Source organism: Dufourea novaeangliae, unplaced genomic scaffold (assembly GCF_001272555.1).
Source record: "Dufourea novaeangliae isolate 0120121106 unplaced genomic scaffold, ASM127255v1 scaffold80, whole genome shotgun sequence".
Taxonomy (NCBI): domain Eukaryota; kingdom Metazoa; phylum Arthropoda; class Insecta; order Hymenoptera; family Halictidae; genus Dufourea; species Dufourea novaeangliae.
The window spans coordinates 225,281-249,413 of record NW_015373962.1 but is presented as its reverse complement, the minus strand read 5'-3'; positions in this window follow the sequence as shown (position 1 = coordinate 249,413).

Sequence of the window (24,133 nt, the reverse complement as noted above, 5' to 3'; positions counted from 1 at the left end):
AGAAGACAGCGATGACCTTCAAATAACCTTGAAAATAACATCGAACGAAAAGTTTCTTTGTATACCACCTAACTTATCCCCACTTTTATCTTCAGACGTAGACTCCTTATTTCAATGTCAACAACAATGCAGAAACAATTCAGAGTGCAGTTTCCTCGTTGATTAATAGATTACATCAGTGTATTAACCCTTTGAGTACTGAATTGTTTGAAGATTTTTATGCCCATGGGACGGATTTAATTTGGCGTGGGTGCCGCAAACATTAACGCCTGCTTCTTAAATTCAGATGACCATGTTCAAGAAACAAAGTGAAATTATTCGTTAATTATTAAGTTTACGGCTAATAAAGGTCAGTACTTTTTTATTCAAAATTTAACACTCTTCGATATTTTGGTATAAAGAATATAGCATTCCATTTAAAAAAACGAAGTTGACCTTTAAATCTTCGAAACACCTCCACTTACAAAGAAATATATGCATTATAACTTTTCTCTAAAAAGTTTTTTTATACAATGCATTCTTCAGAAGTTATTCAGGGTGAACATGTTGTGAGGACCACCCTGTATGTTGCCCACACAAGGATTAATCGGAAAGACTATGTCGATGTTCTGCTTCTCGGGACTGACTCCTGTATTTCCGTAAACATCCGCAAGTCTACTTATTGCCAACACCATCTTACGCTCTTCACCTCAAATCCGTCCGTATCCACGAATCGTTGAACGCAGAGAAAACAATAGCCGATAGTGGGTGAGTATTCGCGAACCTCATAAATCCGCTATGACGGTCTGCCGAGTCGTCGTTATCAATACAGTTAGACCGGGGGCCGGGAAGTCGCGTGTAGGCGGTTTCCGCGTGGTTCGCGGCCGAAGTGGTCCTCGTGGCATCAAGGGCCTCAAATGCAGACCTCTAAACGTAAGTGGGCCACTGTGGCGGGCTGCACACGGTTCCCTGTCTCTCTCTAACTCTCTCTCTGTGTGTGTCTGTTCGCGCGCGCACGCGACCCCGCCAAGAAGGGCAAGTCCATCGCAACAGAACAGAGGAGGACGGTGAAAGCGAATCATTGAAGTAGAAAGAAAAGACAAAGAGGCGGCGCATGGGCATGCAGAAACAGCCGGGGACAATGACGGAGGAAAGAATCCGAGGATTGTTTACCCCGCGAGCGAGGGGACGCACTTGAACTCCTTCCTGCGGTTTCAAGAATGTTGTGCCGGAAAACTCGTTTCATCAATTCCAGCGGGGAAACGACACGTTGAGTGCGAGACAAAGTGATCGTCTCGGTCCTTCGAGTTCTTATTCATTGCAAAGCGGTCTTTTCTTTTTTCTTTTTTTATCGATCGCTGACAGTTCCCGTATCACACGATTCTGCGAAACATGAAAACAAGAATGGAAAAATTGGCCTGTGAACGGTACGGTTCTAAAGTAGCTGTTACATTACCGTGCATAAACATGGGATAACACCTGTCTCAAACCAAGTTGGAATTATCTCATGCGGAATAATGAAAATAAATTGGTCCACGAAGGATTCTACTATGCTCGTGCGCTACTACCCCCGAAAAATAATCTATCATCGGATAAAGCTCCTGTATTTACGTTGCGAATGTACTTCATCTTCTGTTTTAACAATTTCAATTATTCATCGCAATTGTTTTGGGGTTACTAATTGTTTTTATTAATGCGTATTTCCTGATTATGAATGAGGGAGAAATAAACTGTATGTACTGGCACGACTTTGAGAATACTAATTACATTTAAATAGTATGATATCGTTAACGTGATAGGTAACCTTTGGTGTGTTTGTGCCACAGATTTCTATATTATATGTATACTACATAGACTACTAACTAGTCAAATTTCGCCTATATAAAATGTCCTCAAAAAGAATTCCATTATGTACATACACAGAAATATTAATTAATTTTAATAGAATTATGTATACATTTATTCAAGAATACTTCAGTGTATGCTTTTTATTAAAATTGCATTTTGCAATCACAAATTTGGTACTTCAGGCTGCACTGAACATCTGTGAAAGACTATTATCGAAATGGAATTTCATTTTTATCAATGGAAGCACGAAAGGGACATACAGGTATCCATAATGTCCAAAGTCAATATGTATTTTATACAATCGTATTTATAATTAATTAGTAATTTATCGGATACTCTCACTGGCTTACTATAAATTTTCTTTTTATGTATACACTGAATCAGTTTCATTTCTGAAATTCAGTATGTAATTGTTTTTTTCTGTCACTTCCAAAGATAAGAATACTTTTTCAAATTGTACCGTGTATAATTTGTTCTTCGAATTCTAATTTAATCTTATGTAATTTTAACGTTGTTGACTTTGACGTCCAAATTAATCAAATATATAAAATATAATATATATATGTGGAATGCGCGGATACTTCTGTGAATTATTCTGTCTATTAAAAGGACTATTTCAGAGCTTCAATCTTACAAGAGAAATTACCCAGATGTCAGATTAATTTAAAGAAAAATTAATCATTGGTTGACGTATTAAATCCTCTACGAACCTCGATACAAACTCCAACAAATTCAATTATCAACCACTTTCGTCCGACAATTGAAAATTTTCGATTATTTTGCGATTCTGTACAATTATATAATTGTAAATCGATTAATAAGTTCTATCACAAAATCAGATCAATAAAGGTTTAAATTGGTAGCACTGATCCCGCATTTTTAGGTTAGTTTATATTAATCTACAAATCGTTGAGTACTCAAAACTATTAAGGTTTCTTTTTCAGAACTCAAAATTATGTGAAATGGGGCGTCAAAGAAGATACAACAGCAATAATTGCATAAGTGTATACATTCTTCCAGTATGACTGTAAAAACCTTCACGAATCCTTCGAATTTATCAGTATTGTTTATCGTACTATTAAAAGGTATAAAGAAGTTTCCTCTATTCACGACCGCAAAAGATGTAGCCGCCCTCGCTCTGTAAGAGCTTCAACCATTACGAAAGCAGTGAAAACACGAATTTGTCGTAATCCCGTTAAGAGACAAAAAATAATTACCATGCAAATGAGAGCGTCCCACGTGTGCACTCATAATTCGATTCGCTGGAAATAAACATCGTCGTATCTTGTTTTCGGATGAGAAAAATTTGTAATGTAGAAGAGTACAACCAGCGAAATGAATAAAATATATGTCTGAAGTAGTAGAGAAGCTGAAATTGTGCCCCCCCCCTTCCGCCGTCCAAAAGACCAACTTTTTGGCAAACTATTCAGTGATAATTTGGTTAGAAACATAATGTTGCAGTGTCGCTAAAGTGGATTCTTGTGGAAAGAATGTTAAAGGGTCATTCCATGTCAAATCGATCACTTTTTGCATTCGCTATCAGGGATTTTGTTCAAAATGAAATATGTTGTAGTCTACGTGAAATTAGGGAGGGATTAAGTCATCATTTTTTTGTTTCTGAATTTGTTTAAAAAATACAGACCACTGAAGTTTACGAGTTTTGTCTATTTCCGGGATATTGCGATATACTACAAAAACTATTTATCGTATCGAAATTGTACTTCAATTATTTTAATCTAGAAGGATCGGCCTACTAGAATAGATTATTAATACTGAAAATTATAAAGAAATTCTTTCTTCACAATTTTCTCTGCGAGAGGCATGGGGTATTTAAATTAAAAAAAAATATGATCATATTCCTTGAAATCTTACCTATAAAATGACTTCTTCAGAAAGATGGAGCAATTACAATTAGCCTCACAAGGATCTATGAAAGTGACTAGTACTTATACTCCCAGTTTCAGGTAAGCTAGGAACTATCATAAGAGAAGCTGAGTGTTCCAATATTTTCTGATGATACGTAAACGAAAAATTTGTACAAGAATAAACTATGTGATATACAGTTGACGATCGTGCTGAAAAGGTTGAAGAATGTCTACTGTCAAACCTAATTATGTAGTTGTAGGCTCTACATGATGCGTTCCCGCAAAACGAAACCTGTAGGGTGCCGTTAACAGCGACAAGTATTAATAACCCATGGTACAGGGGAATTAGATCGTCCGAAATTGCCATAGCTATTCGTTCCACCATGATCCCAAGAGGTCCTCAGGTGGATCCTTCTTTCTACTGTTTCGCTTAGAAGCCCATAAATCAGTCCATCGCAACTGCTCGAATTCTCCTGCGGATATCGAAAGTCGCGCGTTGCTCTGTACAGAGGAACGAATTCCTTTGTAAGAGAAGATTTACTCTGTTGCGGCTGTCTTCCCCGGTGTATCGATTGCAGTTCGGCCATCGTTTACGTTGCGTTACGAAAAGAATCGGATGGAATTGAATTAAATATCACCGTGGCGATCTGAATTCAAGAATCTGTTAGGATTCTAAGAAGATTCGAAGTCTGTACTTACAAACCTTGAAGCTGTAAGCATTAACCCGTTGTAGGCAGAGTAGACACACTTCATTCCAGCACCTACTATAGGCACATTGGTGAAAATCGGGATTTTCAAAAATTTGATGTCATAACTTTTAAAAATAAATAGTAATGTTTATATAAAATAAACTAATACAAAAAAAATAAAAATTGTTTCAGTTAAATAAAATACAAATGAATATTTTTTAAAGTACCTACTCTGAAGTTTGGATATTTTTAAAATGGGATCAATGGAAAAATAGATGATTTATGTATACAAAATATTTTGATTAGGAATATTATTTGAATCATGGCATAAGAAACTTATTTCTAACCTAATTTAAGAGATTTATACATTATGCACATAGTTCTGATCTGTGATTATCACAGATTCGGTTCAAACAAGTTTGCAAGAAAGTAATTGTTTATAATGCATGTAATATAGATAAATAATTATTTGTGTTAATATCATGTACGTTTATGCAAAATGATTCAATTGAACTGCGAAAAACACTTTTCTTACATTTTGGGGAGACACCAAGCCAGCAACCGTTATAGGCACACAGGTGCAAATTCGCACCAACAGACGTTTTCGATGTTTCTCCTTCCAAGACTAACGCGTAAATAACCCTCGGGTCCTTATAATCTGACACTATAGGGGATAGATATATTTAGCGTAGTGGAACAAGATCTACACGCTCATGTACTTGCATACACTTTTTTAAAGTACAATTTTTTAAGTTTTTTACTAGTCTGCCTAGCATGGGTTGAGATTGTACAGTTGTCGAGTCCATGTAACAAATTTGCCTATGGATAATTCCACCAGAATTTTGTAATGTTAAAGAGAAATCGTGTAATTGTAATGATGGAGATTTATTAGGAATGTTAAAAATTATTTACATATTTATTAATAATAATGGAACGTACCGTAAAATTGTTGAAACTACACAATAATACGAAACTAGCATCCTTATTTATTAATATGAACAATAATGTCATTAATTGTATTTCGCTTCACATAATTTAAGGTAAACTACGTTCCAACGATTAACCATGTGTCCACTTATTACAAGATTATGAAAAATATATTTCATTTTACAATGAAACGTTCAAATTACTTTCTGCTTCCCACGTGATCATAGAAGGATTTATGGTTATCAAAGAAGTGTTACCAAAATGTTCCATAAAATTAGGTATAATTAAACACTGTCTCCTATTACGCCCAGTGGGAATTACTCCTATCACAATCTCGATAGCCTCTTGATTGAACTGGCATTATAGCGTAAATGCAGGTCACTGTATCGCGATTCTACACCAATTGTCCACTTCTCTAATCTGAATTGCGTTTGACACGATATTGGTTAACGTCTCATCTATCCAGAATTCGTTCGTAAAAATTCTTCAAAAACGGCTATATTTATCTCACTGGTTAATAAAATTTCAAGCCATGATGTACACTAAAGTGAAATTAATTTAACTGAATGTCTGAATATGTTTGAAGTTTCAAAGACTAACGTTGTAATATAAACTCATTGCATGTAGATGAATAAAAAGTAGACTTTATAGGTATTCGCGGTCCATGAAAATAAAATGTATTTTTGTATAAGTATGTATTTTTAATACATGGTAATAAACATAAAAGTAATCAAGCTGAAACTCGTTGAATTTTTTCTGTAATTTTTCTACCATCAAGCTTTTTATACAAATATTGCTTATTATTCGTCAATATCACAAAAGCTAAGGGAATTTAAGATTGCAAAGGCACATGAAATAACAAGTAACTGTGAATAATAAAATTTTTCTGAAATTGTCAATTACACAAATATGAAAATTATAATCTAGTGTAAAGTCGGTAAAGCATATACAAGGTAGACAATTAAAATTTTCATCTGCAGTGTCTCTGCAGCTGCTGGAATAAAATAAAAATTTTGCAAATAAAATCTATCACGTGATCCTAATCATTTTCTTGTACAATGACTGTTATCTACGTTAGGTTCAATAACAGCAGTCCTATGAGCCAAAGCTATGCTGAACTTCGCCCATTGCACTTACTCGTGTAACCACGCATGAATTCTGATTCTTTTTTCTTATTTTCATGATTTTTCTTTTTGTATTCAATGCAGTTGTACTAAATATAATGAAGACATATTATTATCTATTATTATTTTGAAAACATTTATTGGTACACCGAGTTTGATCCTGTTTAGTGCTGTGTTTATAAGTGCGTCGTTTCATAAGTGTCAGTGTCACAGCACAACGTTAACGTATTGACTGCCACGGGAATTTTATATGATATTTTGCCTTGGGGGCCATAATAGAATGTTCATTATTGTAAGCATATAATGATAAAATGTTCACTGATATGATTAAGTAAGGCTACATCCCTGTCAGTAGTGCGTTTATTTCGTCGGTGGTCACCCATGAGCACTCGACTATTCTTAATAATGTATCTCCTGCGATAATTTCGCAATACGTGTTATTTGAAAAATGTTATAGTTTTCGGTACGAAAACTACGAAAAATTGCACAAAAAAAATAACCACATTATCCATAATATTTAGGTTTTGTAAAATATTATATTGTAATTAAAATTATTAATTGGTGAATAGCGCGCTTTCTATTTTACACTGTTAAATGGTTATTTACGTTGTTCCAAATTTTTTGGTAAATGACATTCAAGTAATTTTAATCATTCTAAGGTATTTTATAACACCGGATCATCCGTGTCCAACGTCGCCCTATTGAGAAGACACAAGGTCACAGATGGTTATTATGGCAGGTAACGTGTTAATTTAACCCTTGTGTAGGCAACCTGGTACCCGTGTACCCAGGTACCCATTTTTAAATTTCCTTGATATATTAGAATAGTAATAATTATCAAGTGATAATAGGACCGGAAAACTAAGAGTTTCGGAGAAGTATGAAAGTAAATTTATCTATGTTTATCTGATCTTTGAGGGTTAAATACTATCCAATCTACCATAAAGCATTACTTCTGTAATCACTGAATCCAACCGGATATCTCGTCGTTTCTCCGAGACGCGATCTCTAACGGTACGATAAATACTGCAGTACGCAGGATATACGGGCACAGAGTACGTTATATCGTTCGGCTAGAAATATCGCGCGGCTACAGAAAGTCGTTAAACTTCTCCCTCCGTAACAGAGATTGTCCGAACGGCCATGATGGATCCGAGCGGCCACCGTAGGAATTTTCGCATCAATATTGGGCACCGTTACTCCGGTAAAACCGTAACAAAGAACGATGGAAAATCGGCTCGGTATCAGAATGTTTATGTCCGGATGGGTCGGTCTATCCGGCTATCGGTTAACGTTCGAAGACGTTCTCCGGTATCCACGGAGGATTACCGTAACATACGATCGCACAGGAGTTCTATTCGTCACTTCCACGGCCGAGATTGAGACTCCACGTGTTTCTTTGTAACGGCCGCTGTTACGGAAGAGGTGTCGAAAAATTAATCTTCAAGGATATATTCTGGCGGAAACGCCGTTAAAAAACGGCCTTTTTAGGGTTTTTGTACAAGAAACTGTAACACCTAGAGTGAACAATTGGTATGGAGTTCATTGGTATACATTTCAATGTGAAAACTTTTTTGTGTTGTTTTAGTTAATATATACTGTAAAAACCAGCAATACCGGTGACATTAACAAAAAAACAACGAATGCCGAAACGGTGTGCATAAATTTTCGAGATCCACTAATCTAAAATTAAAAACCAAAGTTTTTCTTAAAACTTATAGGGATGGTTATCGTGGCAAGCAAATTCAGAAGTTTTGGTTAGCCAATACATTTTGTATTTTACATTTGGTTAAACTTTACTTTCCAAAGCCAAAAATTAGTGTTTGCGAAAGCATGTTAACAGCAACCATTTGTCGCGTTTTTACGTAAAATTCATTTTTTTTTAACTCGTTTGTAGCTGCTCAGAAGTATCCCTTTTTCACGTATTAGCTGCTTCTTCGAAGTATCCTTTGTGTATAGCAGTATTTATATGTTACATTAATTGCGATTTTCTTTCGTATTTTGTAGTTTTATTCCAACTTTTACAATATACACTTTTTTCATTACTCTCATCGATGACAAAATTGCAATTGCCTGCATTAGTGTTATTCTACTACTCCGAGTTTTCGGCGTTATTAAAAACACTCCAATCGATACAAATACTTTCACATCTAATGCTCGACGAATAACTGAATCCTATACAAGTATGTTTTCATGTTTGTCTATAACTGCCACAATGTATATGTTTACCTTGTCAACATTCTACAGTAATCTACAGTTATGTAGGGCGTGTGGGGTCGGTTCCGGGACAGGTCAGGATCAAGTCAATCAATTCGTAACACTCGTAACAAAGAATATATTTGGAACGTTTCCCCCTTCGCTGCTCAGAGCTAACTGCCTGTGCGACGCTCTGACGACGTCTTTGAAAACAAACATGGCAACAGGGCAGCATCGTCGGTTTCGCGGAAACCGTACGCAGTTGTTTGTAAGCAACCCGGGCCTTGCCTGGCGGTCGCTCACCGACTACAGTTATGATGCGATAATTTCCCGATAGACTAAATTAATCTGTTGAGAAAGATATTTCACATGAACACGAGAGATATATACAGTTATAAGTTATTGCATATGTTTTCAAATATGAAACATAAAAACATAAAACATATTTCTGCCCAGGTCCTATTGCTCTATCCGTTTTCTATAAAAACATCCGGAGTCTAATTATTGCAATTCCGTCGACATCCATTTTATATAACAGTCCTTAAAATACAGACGAGTCACCGTCGCCTGGTCGACAGTGGGTAACGGCTCTTAATAACGAACGTGAACGTTATATTTCGTTGTCGTTACGGAAATAGCGTACCACTTACTATCGATTAAAGGTATTAAAACGGCATAGCTCCCAAAATTTTCCACTAGGTTCTGGCAGTGACAGAAAGATCCAGACACACCGTTTATAGTTACCGGTAAAACGTGGCCGTCGCCACGGTAGTCGATTTCAGAAATCTAGTTGGACAAAATTAATTAGACATGATGTAGGTAATATTTTAATTTCCCATTTACGTCATAATTTTATAAATTTCATGCACAGTTACTTATGTTAATATTCAGGCACCAGTATATTTTTTACTTGTAAGCTGTATATTTTGAATAAATGAATGACGACTAACAAAATAGAGTTACACTATTTACAGTTACAGTATATAAATACGAGAAATAAAAAGAACCGTTGATTTATTACATACGGTTGGTTTCATTCATTTCATTTTATTTCATTAATTAAATTTAACTAGACCATCGATCGAGCCCGTGTATCAGCTGAAAATCTGCTGTTCAAGTAGTATAACCCACCCAATCAGGCGTATTTTACACGAATTTTGCCCGTGTATGCAATAATTACTAATTCGGAAACGAAATCTCGAATGCAATTTCATCGTTCATGATTTTCGACTTAGTTTGTCACGTAGCACGTTTAACTTATGATCTTGAAGTGAACTTTAACACTGAAAAAATAATAAAATTCTGAAATAATGGTAGGATCATACGTGAACTTAATTCCTATTTTACAAATGCTCAAAATGATGTTCATCGGTATCGATACACTGCCTAAAATTAAAAATCACGGATTGCGATGATGTTTCTATCCCTTCTGACGTGATAGCCGTACAAGTTGTATTTATTCGATTCTTCGGGTCTTTCAGTGCGGTGGGTTGTTTTCTGTTTTTCATTGTTCATTTTATGATTTCCTTATTTTTTCTAATGTTCAAGGTCACGTCAAGGTCGTAAGTGAAACATAGTTGAATGCATCTTAATACGTAGGTACTCCAATGATGCAATAAACGGAAGTACATACCCACAGTATAGCAAAAAAATAAGGTCGACTTAACAAAAATTCTGAAGAAAATGATCATAAAAAAATATTCCATGTACGACACTCCCCGTCTAAAACCATTCAAACTGTATTTCAATACATTATTATATGCGGGGAACTCTCCTGTAGTTTTCAAGATTAAATTGAACTTTCCAGCCTTCTTTAGTTTTTTCGTAATATAATTTGTGGCCAAAATGTGGTGTTTTTACGAAAGCTCATGTTTTTCAAAAACTGAGGGAGGTTGAGAAATTCTGCTTCCGTATTCGTGATCTAGGTGAGGATTTCTATAAAGATCCACCAATGGATATTGCAGATCAGAAAAAAAGTTTAAACTTGTTGGACAGTGTTACTAAAAATAAAAATTATTCAAGTGTTCGATCTCAGATCGAACACCCTGTATAAAAGTATATCCACTAACTTCCTATCAGCGTACCTCAGCTCTAAGGTTTTTAGGTTGCTTCGTTTGATCACCGTATGAAATTCTAAAGTATGCATTTAATGACTTATTTAGGAGGAATTTTTAACGGCGAACGGTACATGGGTATGTTTATTCGAAAAATAAATTAGTTTCACGAATTTTCGAGAAAGTCGAGTTTTTCTACTCTTTTCCCCAGCTAGTGGATTCGTAAAATGTGACCAGTGTGCACGTCGAGTGCTGCACGTAGCGAGAAAATACGTTGCAACGTGGCGAGCAGCCTTGTCGCGTTAATATTGATTTCAATGTGCTCCGTGCTGTATAAATTTTACGTAACATTCCCTTTCAGTCGGCGAAGTCTCGTCCACTTGTCGATACCGGCGGTATTAAATATAATGCAAAATTTACTGCGTCTTCCTCTCGGTATCCTAGCCTCACCTCTGGGGAATTCGAATGCCAGCACCGTTACCGTGGAGAATATCAAAGCGTTGCTCGGAGATACGACAGAACCTCCTGCGTCCGAAGATATAATTCTCTCGGGGAAAGGAATCTTCGAAATTATACAGAACGTCCACTCATTTAATGCTTTTTATAATGTTAAGATTGTACGTTGGTATCGTAGAATTTATAAATAGCTACTGTCTGTGCGTTGACCTTTTCACAGATTTTGTATTTTGACATTGAAACAAGTTTCTCTTCATATTTGTAGTAATTAAATGAAAAAATTTTCAAATGAAAAAAATGTTGTGAAACTAAAAGCAACAGACAATAAATGTGATTGTATGAACATTTGTTAAAAAAATGATGGTTAATTAATGAAATTTAGTATAAATTTGATATTTAATGAAAATTTTGTAATATCAACCATCGCGGTCCATATAGCCACATCCCGCTTTATTTCAGAGTAACTTCTAAATCTCGGCGTGGAAAAGATATTTTCAAATAAGCATTCGATAAAGCATTTTGAAGCTTAATCTTATGACTAACTATGCATCTATAACTACCATAATAATTTGTGAATTAGTACGAGAAAAAAAATCAATTAGTCTTACCATGAAAATCTTTTTAGACGAACAAAAGAGAATACTTTCACTTTTTAGCTAAAGTAAACATACCAATCACACTAGTTCTGAAGTGTAAAACGACACACATACTTGTGTTTATTTAAATTCCCGCCATATTGCACCACTTACCGCAAAAATAAAAGCGCCTATTCTGTATTACAATTCTTGTTCATATCCCCACCTTCTCCCCTGTCTTTTAACACATTGACTACCACATTGAAAAGGGCCGTATGTATCCAGACACACTTCATTATGTTCTTTTAAGTCATACATCGTCGAAAATATACACATACGTTTAGTTAATAGAGGTTGGTGGTCTTGTTTCAAATTATACTGCGATATTAATTTTACGCAAAAATATTGTAACATCACTTAAATAATCCAGCCTCTTTGTAATGTACGTGTCACCCATTTTGGAGTGACGTGGCAGGCAAATTGTTAAGTTGTTCCAAATTTATCTCACGCAACAGACAGCAACTAGCTAGACACTACATATGAATTTGCTCGATTTCAAGCGTTTCACGTGATCGTGGCTGTTTCCATGGTGATAAATTCAAATAATATGCAAATACTTAGCTGTGCAGAACTCGAACGCATATTTTTCTAGCTCGCGAAACGACGGCCGTGCCGTCGTATGATCGATGATTCACGGCAGTTTGTGCAATTTCTCGAAAATTCCGGCACGATTTGCGAGAGACTGACAGCCAGCTGAGCTTCGAGCTATATGTCAAAACTGCGGAATAAAGTTCTCGCCGGTGGGCATCGGTATTCGACAGGCACAGCGAAGTAAATCGTACCCGCCGCCCATCTGATTTGTTGCCCGAGTCATCGTGGACAGGGGACGCCAGTGAAGCGTATTTTTTAAGAACGAAACGTACGACCCGCGAGTTTCACGGAGGCTGAATCGGGTATTGGGTCTTCCGTTTTATGCAAAATATTAAATACTTAAACGTAACTCCGTCCCATAATACGAAAATTGTTGTTCGCAACCTTAGATATGTTTTGTAGGCGCAGCTGACCGAGCGACGTGTCAAAGACCCAAAATGAAAACATTTCGGAGGTCAGTCGCTCGGTTCAGGCGTATCTGTCCGGTATGCTTGCTTGTGTGAGTTTACTGTTTGTATCGACAGCTGACCGATAGATCACCAAATAACAAAAAGCCAATGGCCCAGCAAGAATTTCAAACCAGCGATCTACCGGCAGCTCGAGACCTACAGGACAGGCAGAATGAGTGAGAGAGAGTGAGAGAGTATTGACAAAACGTATATACAGGGTGTCCCAAAAATGTCCTCCGACCCGGAAATGTGGCACTCGGGGGGATCGTAGTACAAGCGTAGCGCGTAGCCACCGCTAGCGCGGAAACTCGGCTGGCAAACTCGCGCTCTGATTGGTCGCGGTTTTTCGTTAATATCTCGTAAACGAAGCCTCAGTTTAAATTTTTGCTAAGGAAAAAGTTGTTCCAATTCACCCCCCGAGTGCCACAGTTTCAGGTCGGAGGACATTTTTGGGATACCCTGTATAGCGTTATTCGCACGACCCGCGACACTAGACCAAAAATTCGATATCAAACCAGTCAATCGTAATCATATCTTGCAGAAAATTATTTTGACATAGTACCTTCACTGAGTCGTCAATTATTTAAAATACATTTTTCGCCAGTCGCACAATATTAATTTGGCGTGCGACACGAAGTCGAATATTACATTCGACACAATAATATTATTGACGCGAAAGCGAAGAGTCCGCATAGAAATTAGTTTTATTGTTCAAGTTGGAAAGTAGGATTTTCGATGACTGTTTGCCAGGTGACATTTTTCAACTAGAGAACCGTTGGCCACTTAAAAAGGGAAATTGTTCCTCGCTCAAAGGTACCTGCATGCCGCCTATTTCGCGTAGCGGTTACCATGTGGTTTATCTTAGGGTAGCGTACCCCTACGAGAGTAGCGTATACCACCCACGCATAGCGCACCCTCAAAACTAGTATCCTACGTCAATGTTACCACTTCTACATTCCGTAGAATTTCAGCCAATTAGAAAAAGTCACTGGGTAAATGTCCCAATTACTGTCAGTGTCCATAATACTTTTACTGTATTTATTTCACTTGATAACAACATTGATTGTAATTAATTATGAATTAATTCTTTATATTTAATGCGTAAAACTATTTTTTTTTTTAAATGAAAGACACGTTAAATAATACTATGTTTCAAACAGAGACGATTTTTCGGTTAAAGAACACGTAAAATGATTATATGAAGTTACGCTACAATGTTAAGGTGACAGTAATTGGCACATCTACCTTAGCGACGCTTCGAAAATTGCAGACGCACAGTCGTCAAATTGAAAGCAACCACCAACCGTTTAGTACAGGGATGCACAGACCGCGGCCCTCCGTTGATTTGCTGGCGACCCGCCACACCATGTGTGTTATTTTAACTATTAACGAGTCACGCGATAAGTGATTTTTACAAATTGCAACGTGCGTACAACAAAGTAGCTGGTAAAAATCTGTTGATAACTCAACTTTACGGCCACATTTTATCTTTTCAATGCAAGTTAAATCTATTTCAAACCCAATTAAAGTCAGAGAATTACGTCCATTTTCCTATTTACAAGAAAATTTCAGAAAAGTTCAATGTCAACTTGAAGACTGTAGATGTTGAAAAGATTGATAATTTAATATCAGCCTTCAAAGATCGTCTTTCTGATTTTCACAAAATAAAACCGTTGCTAGATTTATTTCGCAACCCTTTTGCCATTTTGCCGGAAAATGCACCTGAGTCAATACAGCTTGAACTCATTGACATGCAAAACGATGAGAACCTGCGAAATGAATTTAATGAAGACAGTTTATTAAACTTCTATCATTGTATATCGATAAAATCAATTATAAATCGTTCATAGATAATGCATTAAAATGCGCAAGCCTCTTTGGGTCGACTGTTTGAAAAAACCTACTTTTGTTCTACAATTTATAACTTTAAACAGTTTTCGATGCCAAATTCGTAATTTCCCGGATCGAAAAGAGCAGCGAAATATGTTGCTCAGACGACAGATTGTAAACTCTTAAAGAACGGGACCTTCTTGTCCAGTCGTTTTCATTACTATTATGCTTAAAATATATGAAGTTTCACGGGTTAAAAGTTCCCGTTCTATTATCCGCAAAATTCTGTTATCCGAACATTCTTGTATCACCCTACTACGGGGATGAGTAAATTCATCACCTACATGAAGAATTCCGAATAACGACTAAACGAGAAAAAAGTATTTAACCAATTTTAATTGATTTAAACGTGGAAATTCTAATTTTTATGTGAAACTTCTCCTTGAATGAGCAGACAACTTTTACACTTGGCAAATAATTATTTAATCTCATTAACTGTTTAGAGGTCGGAATGACGATCTTACATATTGCTGATTTTTACTATGTATTATTCGAATAAAATTGCGCTCAACTCTGATCTACTAGTCCGATAGTCGAGATCCTACTGTACTCAATTTTCAGCGATCGAATATCCGATAAATCCATAAAATCCGTAATCTATTCGTTACATGTGTCCTATTATTCTGTCCTAGCATATGCCGAGTGCAATTAGGAATTAACGACCGAGATCTATCATTGGACGAAACCTGTTGCACAGAAATCACTATCGAGGCCCTATCGTTCGAAGCCTATGAAATTTTCTTCGTCATCGCAGAAACTCCTATCCGTTACGATATCCAGGTCACGTCCGTTCGTGAACTTGATTTGCATCAGGACTTTTAGCAACGGGGCGAAAGAAAATTTCCCGATGGGCGAGGGAAAAGCCGCGGCTACATTTCATTCTCTCGTTTTTTCAGCTGAATCGCGGACTAATGCTACCTCAAAGTTCCGTCTTCCACAGAGGGAGAGAGAGAGAGAGAAAGAAAAAAAGAGACAGCTGGGATTTTAGCAGGCAATGTGAGTTTCCAAGTGCATTTTCAAGGCTTTCAAATCTTTCGAGCAGTGTCGTCCATTATGGAAAAATGGCTGGGCTAAGGTTTTTCCGAATGGAAATATGCTGTATCACAATGTATATTTGAAACATTAAGAATACGCAAACCGAGGTCTGTTCAGTTGTTTTTTGTTTAATAATAATTTCTTGTATTGCGATATGGCAAAAGTACGCGGCGCATCCACAAAGTAAGTTTCGGCCAGCAATCACAGAAACCAATGATGCGAAAAGAAATTTTCAATTGTGTCGAACAATACCTACGTACGTACATTATATTTCCACAATATCGCCAATGACTTCCATGCATTTGATGTTTCTTTGCACCAGCTTTTTTGAACCTGCATCAATAGAAAATCTTCCGCCACCGACTTCAGCCAATTTGTCACTCCTGGCGTTAGTCTATCATCATTTTGAAATGCTGATATAGGTATAATTATAAAACCATGACGAAACTAAGAATCGCCATTCAGAACAAAATACTAAAGTAAGAAGCATTCAGTGGGATGCTGTCATTTGTAAAGTGTGTTTTCATAAAAATCGGTGAAAATTGCCAACTTTCAAGATCTGTATTTTTTAAACAATTTCGAAACCAGCAAATTGTGACTTAACCCCCTTCCCCATTTTTACATAAAGTATAACATGTATCATTTTCAGCAAAATCCCAGTCATCGTGTATAAAAGTGATCCGCTTAGCGTGGAATGACCCGTACGATAAGACGCGTTCTCATACAGCACATTCGAGTTTCTTAACCCTCCGTGGTCACCCCGGAGTCCAGATGGCCCCAACAAAAGTTTGATGTTTCATATCTCTATATTTTATGTAACCATAGAACCATAAGAATTAAAGAATTTACGATGTGTTTTCTGAAAAAAACTCATTTTTCAAGAACTTCCATTATTGTGATTTTTTTCGAACATGTTAACATTGAAATTTTGGCAAAAACGCGATTGTTCCGTATTCTGTAATGATGAAACTATGCTGCATAATTTAATCCAATAGAACGAATACTGTAAGAACGGCAATAGTTTCAAAGTGGGCGTGGTCAATTAGATCCCGTCTGACCATGACGGAACTCGCAAAAGGTGTGACCACGGAGGGTTAAGAAGTTCGGATAAGAAATGATCGATCATTCACCCCACGGTCCAGAACTCGTGCTAAATGACTACCATCTGTTCCCTTACTTAAGGCAGTGGCACCAATTTCAGCGTTTTCCGAATGATGACGGTCTAATGACAAGAATAGAGAAGCTGGCTGAAGTCACTGGCGCAAAATTTGTTCGATGCAGATTTTAAAAATCTAGTGCAACGATACACCAAACGCATGGAAGTCAATTATGACTATGTGGAAAAATAATGTATGAACATAGTAATAGAGAAACATAATTGTTCGTCATAATGCAACACTTTTTTCCCATTCACTGGTTTCTCCAGTTAGTGCTGACCGAAATTAACTTTGTGAATGCGCCTCGTACTTCAAGAATCTAGCCGTATATTTCACACGGTTCACCGCGTAATCAATTTCGACTGATTTACCGTTCACGTCGATTTGTGTTATTTGACATTTGAAGTTTTATTATGCGACGGTCAATGGTGACTGACGCGACGATGAATGTGTTAATAATATCGGTATGCATATAGGAAGGACAGAAATTCTTGGCTTGGCTAATTGTTGCAAGTGAGTTATCATTATTAATACTATATCCGAATGAAGCAAAAAATACTAGAATAAATATGTTTCCCTTATAGTCGAGGTAAAGACACTATAATCAGAGACTGGGTACGAGCCCATTATCCGCCATATTTATGTTAAATCCTACGAGAGAGAAGGAAATATACACTATTTTACTCTTACATATAGCAACGTTTATAACGGTATTTTGTTACGTATATAAAACATATAAATACCTACTAGTAATTATGAAAATGATGACCAGGAATATTTCTTAGAATTTCTTCAATATTTAGCAATGAAAAATCAGAAATAAAGAAAAACAGTGCAAGATAATGTATCAAGTACAAATAAAATGCCAAACTTCAATCATAACACTGGAGAACAACAAAAAATTTGTTTCACGTTGTCAGGGATTTAAGATCGGTTTCAGAGTACTCAAGGATCCTGATTTCGCATTACATCTTCCTTTTTATCTAAATTGGCTGCGATTTTCAAAATAATTGAAACTGTTGAAATTTAAAGTTTATGTCGATTTGAAGTACCTACCTACTACTTTTGCTGTTTTGTTATCTATCATCTTCTCAAAACCCCCTTGTAAAAGGGTTAAGAAAAATATCAAGGAAAGTGGGATCGTCACGTGGTGACCGATTACTGTTGGAACCTACAAACGGACTGTCCACAAGAAAAATATAGAAGAAAATCCGACAAAAAATGTTTCCATAGCTCTCTACTGCTTTCTACGTAATTATACACCCAATACATCCCCTTTCCCAAGGAAACCGATTCGGTACTACGAATTTCTAACTGGTCTGTACAGTGATGGTTCTCTTGGTAGTGGTCATTTTGAATACGCGATTAGAAAATATTTCTAGAATATAGAAAATTTCTTTCGTGTTGGTATCTTTTCTTTTCACTTTCTTTTATACTGTAAGTGCATTAATTTTCATGTATAAAATTTATAAAATGTTGGTAAACACATTTTAAAGAATCTCATGTTGTTGATTAGTGAAGTGATAAATGCTTCTTTCTATCGTTTTCTTGTAGCCCGTCTTGAATTACCATCTTCCATTAATTAAACTTCATTGAGAACAGGAAAATAAGAAGTGTGCTGGGTTTAAACATTAATAATGGCCAGGATTAATACGGCGTTGAGCAACGTGGCCAGATTGCAGTGCATATTGCACGAAAGAGAAGTTTATCAAAGAGCCTTAACGATCCTATTCCGTGACACCCACCGCAGGAATATTTGATAATACCGTTGAAGGACGATACTGTGAACATGACATTAAAATTTATTGTCGACTAGGCGGAAATTGGCCGAGGGAATCATCAGAGGGATTAATTCACGCCTCCGTAATGCCAGCCGATTCAAATTCCGAGATAACCATTAAAGTCCATCAGTTATTCCGTTCCCCAGCATGTCACGAACTGCAATTTCTCAAACAATAAATGTCGCCTGTACTACGGTTATGATTTCTATTCATAATATTACAATAGGCTTGAAACATACGAAATAAGTATCGGATCCTTCTATGAACAACAATATTCTTACACTTACGTTATTTTATAAAGAATGAATATTTAGAGTTGTATCTCATTATTATGTTTGGATTTACGTTATCGATAAAATTATCTCATTATGAAGATTATTTCGCGTGGATGATTGCATTTACCATTCGAGTTTCTCGATATAACAATGTAATGAAACGTCCAGTGGAAATAGCCTTATTTCGTTCTGTCTATAGTACGAGTATACGTTGGAATCAAGGTGGTCGAGGTAGTTCTGCTACGTTGGAATTGCCCATTGTGAACTTTTATCGAGTAGCCAAACGATAATAACGGTGCTGTATTCAGCGTGGCTCCAATGAGCACACCTGTGCTCCTTGTGCAATGGTAAATAACGTTGCTTAATCGTAAAGGTTCTTTACTGTCCCAAGTTAACGTTGTCGTTATATTCGGTACAAATACGAGGAGATACGGTTTTAAGTCTTTAATACGGAACAGCTAATACCTTAATTACGGAATTTCATTAACTTTCGTGCTCGAACAAATTGTTTCATACTGTTATTTATACCTAATACGAGAAAGAAATTACCTATTAAACTGCGCAAAAAAGAACTTTTAAAATTATTAACTCTGACTACAGACTCAGCTTACAGACAGCGAACGAAGCTTTATTTTGACATGACTTTTATTTTCAAGAAAATCAGTTTTGAAAATTTGTAAGCATACTTGGTACTCTGTACGACTTGACCGACTCCTCTGTTAAGTTTTCAATTTCTCGAACCCCGTCTTTCCTACATTACTATAACAACCAGTATTTTTAAATTCAGTAAGTTAATCATTTATAGTTACAGCGTAAAGTCCATAAACTAGAGGCTAAAAGTAAAAGAAGTACCTATATTACTCCTCACTTATGGCCGTTATGTAAGTTTTCCACATAAACACTATTAAGACATTTGGACAACTAGGTACATGGTACGGACGATTGGAACGGTCTATTGTTTTTAATTTGGGGATTAAGAAGTCGCTTCGTTGATGTACAATTCTGGCAAACACGTATATATACTCCCGCTCATAAGTATTAAGACACTTATCGAATATGCAGTAAATGATAGAAGACATTACAACAGACGAGATTATTCTGCTATAAAATAATAAACGTGGCCTAAAATATATAATACAATGTATAATATAATGTATAAATTTTACGCAACCTCAGATTTTCGTCATACAGTACACAAGGGTAACGTACTTGGGCTTCTGATGTCCCGATACCAGTACTCAATAGCGATGGATATACCGTGAATCTGGAGACTAGAGGCGGTCATTAAAGGGTCCGCTTAGCTGTAACATCTTCTGACATAAACATCAGTCACAAACTACATAAATACAATCGTGTATATTTACTGGAGAAGCCTATGCTATCTTGACAGTTTTAAAACATATTCAAAACTCCAACAAAGAAGAATTTGTGATTTTTAGCGACTCCATCAATGTAATATCCGCTATCAAACACAAAAATTTAGAAACATAGAATGAAAAAAGTCAGACAGTCATTGGTACGACGTTTGTAGGTTTATATTCAAGTGCGAGGAGATCATTTAGAACATCTCTGATGAAAGCAAAGCAGACAGAGTTTTTTGAGAATTTAATCCGCTGTAACTCGAAAACAACATGAAATAGAACATACGTTTATATGGACTATTCTTGATTGTTCAGATGCGCTGAAATCACCCGTAAAATATTTCCTGCATAAAGAAACAGATGAAATCCTATTGTTAATTGAAGCTGTATTTCTATCGAAAGTATCACGAAATTGTATCACCAGAGAGTTACCAAGGAAAGCATACTTTCAAGCGCACGACCTTTAATTAGAGTTTCGAACAAGACCATAATTTTAAAGCAAACGACGATTCTCCACGAATAACTCGGTAATTCCGGTCTGCAATTTCAATTTCATCTAATAGCGGAGGACGAAGCGTGGGTTCGGTCGGGTTAGGAGTGATATTCCTATAAGATAAACTTAGCACGAATACATGACTCGAGTACGAGCATGCGGGCATTAAAGATTTCGTTTCCTGTTCCGGCGAAATGGCCTCGCGTATACGTTCACTTGAACCAGATACATGATGTATCATAGATCGACTAATCGAAAATTTGAAAGCCAGCTCGTACGTTATTCTGTTACTCGTCCCGCTGATACGTGAGCGTTGCTGCGACAACGTCCGCCATGCCTGTGCATTTAGCAGCGACATTGTGCCAAATACATGAGCGATGTTAGCGTCCCTACGTGTGATCGCTGTTACGCTCGGCTGTCTCTATGTGTACGCGGCCAATCGTGCTTCGAGCTTCGTTTGTACTCCACGAAAGATGAACTGCACCGTAGTTGCATAGATCATCGGTGTCTCGTTCGCCGAAAACTGGATACAAATTGCCACGCAGTTAATTTAATCCTCAAAACCGGGGGCAGCGTATTCCGTAAAATCTTAATAAGGGAATGTAGGTTTCAGTGTTACCCATAACTTTAGCTAAATTTACTAATTCGTTGTCAAAAGTGATACTTGAAATTCATTCTAAATTTCGGTGCAATTTTTCAAACATGTGCCATTGGCGGATTGTTTGTGCTATTAATTTTATGTTTGTAATTGTGTAGTATTGTAATACCTTCAAAACAGCTGAGACATATTTTACAGCTCCTTGTGAGGCTAATTTTAATTGCTCCATCTTTCTGAAGAGCTCGTTTTGTAGGTCAGATTTGGAATATGACCATATTTATTTTAAATTTAAATACCTCTTGCCCCTCACAGAGAAAATCGCGAAAAAAATTTTTTTATAATTTTCAGTATTAAAAAATCAATATTTCATATAACAACAAATTATTATAGTGGAGCAATCCTTCTAGATTAAAGTAATCGAAGAACAAACTCGATACGAAAAATAATTTCCGAGATATATAATAGATTCGTAAGTACATCGCTATTTCACGAAAATACGCAAATATCGTAAAATTCGGCGGTTTGTATTTTTTAAACAAATTCGGAAACAGGAAAATAATGACCTAAAACCCCCAAAATTTCACATCTACTACAACATATTTCTCTTTGAACAAAATTTCTGATTGCGAGTGCAAAAAGTGATCGATTTGGTGTGGACTGACCTACGGATTAGAAAGTTCGACGAACTATAAAATATCAGAGATAATGATGTAGTGGCAATACCACAACTGCCATAAACTATTAATGAGTGAATGACTTTAGCGTTCTAGATGACAGATTTTACGTATTTACAATTTGTTTAATCGTTGACAGTATTTTTTTGAAATAATTTTATCTATAAAAGTCTTATCGGTAGGAAGTACTACTATCATTAGGTTCAACCCAACTTTTGATACGAGTTTTACCTTTCACAATTTTTCCATCAAACCACGGAGATGAACTTCCCAATCATTTGTGTACCAGCAGCTTTTCTCTCTCCTTGTTTCGAATAATGGAATATTACCGAAGAAGATACAAGTGAAACGTAATTCTTACATCTACAGGTTTAATTAGTCTCATTCATAAATTAGGACACAATTTTTCTTACAACTGTCGCATCACAGTTCGGAAAATTAATTATGTTTCCGTGATTTCTATAAGATATGCATCGAAGTGTATACCACGATAATTTATCGTTCCTGAGCAGTGCACACAAAATGGTTATCCTCTACCACTCTCCTCGCTTAAATCGAACAGAACGACTGTTTGTAACAGTGATTCCCATTAAACAAAAATGTACGATTATTATCTGGAACCTCAAGTACCAAGAAACCCTTTCAAACGCTCAGAAGTTGCTGGATCGGACAAACAACCGATAAAGATGAATTCTCATTTCAGATGTTTTCTAAGATTCCATTAAGAAACTGGAGGGGGAGCACCGAGGCGCGGTAAGAACCGCATGTTTACCGAGAAAACAGTCTGAACGTTCGAAAGTTGGTCCAGACTTCACCGTCACCCGTCGAAATACATCTGTCCGTGGATATAGATATTTCTTTTCCTTTTCGAAAAGCATTCAACGTCGCCCATATTGAGATTCTATTCGTTTTCAACGTGATCCGTTGTCCGTATTATAGGGCGGAGGGGGTCGTGTTTCATTTATCGCATGTCTAGACGATAAAGAAATGCGTTGCTAAAAGCGCAACGGACGAATCCGCTGATTTTTCTTTTTTTTTTTTTTTCGAGAAAAGCACGTATTCAGTCGGTTTCTGTTTGGCCGTTCGACAGCCGAGTTTGTCGTGCAGACAGGAGGTCCCCTACAGTTGCAGCTGAACATTTTGCACGCGAACGTTTCCGCAGGAAGAATTCGACATTTTGTGTCCAGGGAGCGTAGACCTCCCGGGCTTGAATTACTTTTTCGACTTTTCGCACGAGCGATCGTTCCTTTTTCTCTTTTCTTTTTTTTTTTTTTGAACGGGTCCTTCACTTTTATCCCGCGTAAAACGCGGAAAGAAGTGTAGGCTTTTGATGAAACGGCGTTTTTGTGTTTCCTGAACCATTCAAGGAATTATTACAATTATATGTTCTATATTTTCATTGAACTTTCCGTACGAGATATTCGAACGTTTTTGGCTAGTGAAGCGAACAGTAGAACTTTTTTAAACACGTTGAGTGCCAAAATGAAAGTAAGTCTTTGAACAGTACAAGCCACTTTTAAACCAAGAAATTCTTATAGTGCTTTTGTTGGAATTTACATAGACTCTTAATTTACTATTCATTTTATGTTACTCTATACTATACTAAATTGTACCATATATTATGTATATTCCTGTATCATACAATTTAATTTAGTATACTTCAATGCTGGTAGTTCTAGTGTTAAATGGCACGGTACAGGCGACTCTATCTCGCCAAATGTTCAGCAGATTTGGTGCATTGAATTCCACTCGGGAGAATCACCGGACTAAGTATGTCCGCGTGAATTCGTTCGTTTAACTATGCACATCCAGCGCTTTTCGTAGCGGGAGGACAGAAATAACCTCGGCCTCTATTCAGTGGCTCTGTCCCCCCGAGGATGAATTACACCCAGTTTCAACAGGTCCCTAAGTTCCTTAACCAGTTGCCGTTCTAAACGGAAAGACACACAGGGTCCGAAGAGCGTGTTGTACGTCTCGAGGCGAACTGAAAACCGTTGGATGTTTCATATCATCATCCCGTGATTTAGGCCAGTCACGTCACGTTCAAGCGCCCGCT